At 43.5% G+C, this 3,122-nt stretch overlaps 1 pseudogene; it reads right to left on the minus strand.

Annotated features, from left to right (window-relative positions):
* Positions 1–491: 491 nt before the first annotated feature.
* Positions 492–574, minus strand: LOC115029670 (annotated as a pseudogene).
* Positions 575–3,122: the final 2,548 nt, after the last annotated feature.

Here is a 3,122-nt window from a genome sequence, read left to right on the forward strand (position 1 = left end):
CCCCCAAAAAAAGTGGTCTGTTTTTAAAGATGTATAAGAAGAAGAAAAGCTGTAAGGTGGACAGGAACCAGCCCTGTGTTTTGCAGCCTCTAACTTGTACTTTCTCTGGCTTATCTCCATGCCAAAAATCTGCTATGGAGCGCACAGTTAGGTTTGGCTACAAGAACTGCAACCAGGTTTTTTTTTTTTTTTAATACAGCTGCTAAAAAAAAATGGCAGGCTTCTATCCCTCACATGTAAATCACACACATAATTCCCCTTGTATCTTAAAGGGGAAACTCAGTAAGCAAACAAAACATAATGTCCCCATTAGCATTCACCTTTATATTTTATGCTTAAAGAATTCACTTTCCTGCGCAGCTCTTTCAAGTTCTTCTTCACGTCGCCTAGGGAGATACTCAATACAGCTGCTTCGGCTTCTTGCTAGTTAGTACTTTGAAAGGAGGAATTCTTAATATGATTTCTTACTAGTATCATTGTTGAGCATTTTACCTTACTGGGAAAAGTTTTCAATTAGCAATTATCGCACCTCAGATAAACCTCACTGGCTAAGATACTGACACTGCCCAAAGCTAAGCAATTTACTTTATTATTTATGGTTTCTAAGGCAGTGCATCTGTAAGATAAATATGAATAATAACTAATGAACAAGAGCATATGTAGGATTAAGAAATGCAAGTACAACTTACACAGTAATTTGTTTTATTGCCCAGATTTTCAAAATAGTCTTTAAAATGTTGACCCCACTCATTGTGCAAACGTACTTCTATTGAACCAGAGCAGAGCGGAAAGGCAGCCCCAAAGCCTCTGTCTGAGCCACAACTGAATTTATGTAGCGACTTAATGTGTCCTCCAAAAGTCTGTCTTGCTTTTTACAGAAAATTAGTCCCAAGGAACAAAGATAAAGTGCGTGGCTAGTTGCCTGGGAATAAAGTTGTCGGTGGCCGGGATGTTTTAGGATGGATGTATTTGAAACTGTTCCATCAACAGCACGGTGACTCCAGGTAACAAGAGTGTGTTCTGTCTTGAAGTTTGCTGAGAAAGTGTATCTCAAGAAAGCCCCATCCCCCCCAAAAAAAAATTTTACATAAAAGATAAGATGGTAACTCGTGGGGTGATGTCTTTGTGAATTGGATGGATTTGCTATGTGCACGTGCACATTGCTATACCTGAAGGATATGTCATTTTTGCCAATTATTCTTTGATAAAGAGGAAAAAAATTTAAATAATGAAAAATAAACGGTTTCAAAACTAAAATGGGGTGTGGTGGTTTGTATGTGTGTGTTGTTTGCTTAGGGGTGTGGTAGGGTGTTGTTATTGATTAGTTTTGTGTTTTGGGCAAGATCTCTCTGTAAATCAGGATGCCCTGGAGCTCGCTGCATAGCCTAGGTTAGCATGGAAGTCAGGGTGCCCCTCTGACAAGGCGTCTCGAGTGCTGGGATTACAGCTGTGAGGCACACCCCAGGCCAGAGAAGAACTGTCTGAAGCTATGAACACAGTGTTGACTCGTAATTTTTTTTTTCTGCAGAAGTTATTTTCTTACCAAAAAAAAAAGTGGGCCACACTTTTGCTGCAGGGACTACAGCCGTTACAACAGGCTGGTGACCTTCACTGCCACCAGTGCCACAGAAGGAGGTCCCCAGACGTCAAGGAGGACACTGGATCCCTAAAGCCAGCTGAAACAGCCTCCCATTGGGGCACCTTGTTTGCAGTCACCTCTTGCTTTGGGTACCACTGGTGTTTGTAGTGTGCCATTGCGGGCGTTTGAGAGCAGAAGGGAAGATGGTAGACTCACCTACATGGCGATCTCAGTCACATGTAGTGCGTTAAAGCTATAGTTGCTGAGGGGAGCTAGGGCCAGAACTGGAGGCAGGAATCTGAAGCGGGAGCTGATGCAGAGGCCATGGAGGGTGCTGCTTGCTGGCTTGCTTTCTTAGCCTGCTTTCCTATAGAACCCAGGACCGCCTGCATAGGGCTACAGCACCCACAGTGAGCTGCGCCCTCCCACATCGATCACTAGTTAAAAAATACCCCACAGACTCATCCACAGGTCCATGTGGCAGAGGCGTTGTCTGAGGTGCCCTCTTCCCAGTTGACTCCAGCTGGTGTCAAGCTGACCAAAACCTAACAAGTACATGAGAGTAAAAACTCCATAAAAGAGGGAGAGCTCAGATTCTGCTCATATCTGTGGCGATGTACTGCCCGTTCCTAGTGGGGTTCACTGTGTGAAGAGCAGAGGTCTCAGGGCCTTAGGGCCATTTCTATCACCAGGCCCGCCACCTGGGAGCCCCTTCCAAAGCCCGCATGCTACCTCATGTGTGAGTAGTTACACAGAGATTTTAACTATTTTGACTTGACCTACACTTTAAGGACAACAATATAGTGTTTCATATCATCTATAGTGGTGCCTTTTCCCTTGTTCAAATGTGTGAAAATATATAGATTACCCGTTTAATCACAAATATATTAAAATTCTAATAATTGTGGCTTGAACCTGGCTTGTAATTGAGACTTAGAGGCAAGAAGTTCAACAACTTAATTATTTTGAAATATCACCAGTGTGTCAGATGATCCACTCTGTTTCCAAGTTGTTTGGTTGGTGTGTGTGTGAGAGAGAGAGAGAGAGAGAGACAGAGACAGAGACAGAGACAGAGACAGAGACAGAGACAGACAGAGAGAGAGCAGAGAGAGAGAGAGACAGAGACAGACAGAGAGACAGAGAGACAGAGAGAATTTAGGATCAGAATAAACTGTCACGGTAGGGAAATTTTATGTGTGCAGAAAATGTATGCACCAGGACTCCTGTGTCTAGCTTTGCCTCTGTTGGGAACCTGTCGTGTGACTTTGTGCAAGCGTGTTTCATTTGTGCCTTTTAATCTCCGTGTCTCGCTCCACCATCACCTGTTGCAGACACAGGCAGGTTTTCTGGCTTCCACTCTTTTCCTTGAGAAATGGCGCCACCTTCTGGCTATAGCGGTCATAACATCTGCCCGTGGAAAATCTAACTAATATCGCAGTAGCTTTTGTCTACATGACACAAGACAACCATTGAGAAGAGGGAACCTCAACTGAGGAATTGTTTGCATCATTATTGGTCTGCAGACAAGTCTATAGGAACATTT

Source organism: Mus caroli, chromosome 16, assembly GCF_900094665.2.
Source record: "Mus caroli chromosome 16, CAROLI_EIJ_v1.1, whole genome shotgun sequence".
Taxonomy (NCBI): Eukaryota; Metazoa; Chordata; class Mammalia; order Rodentia; family Muridae; genus Mus; species Mus caroli.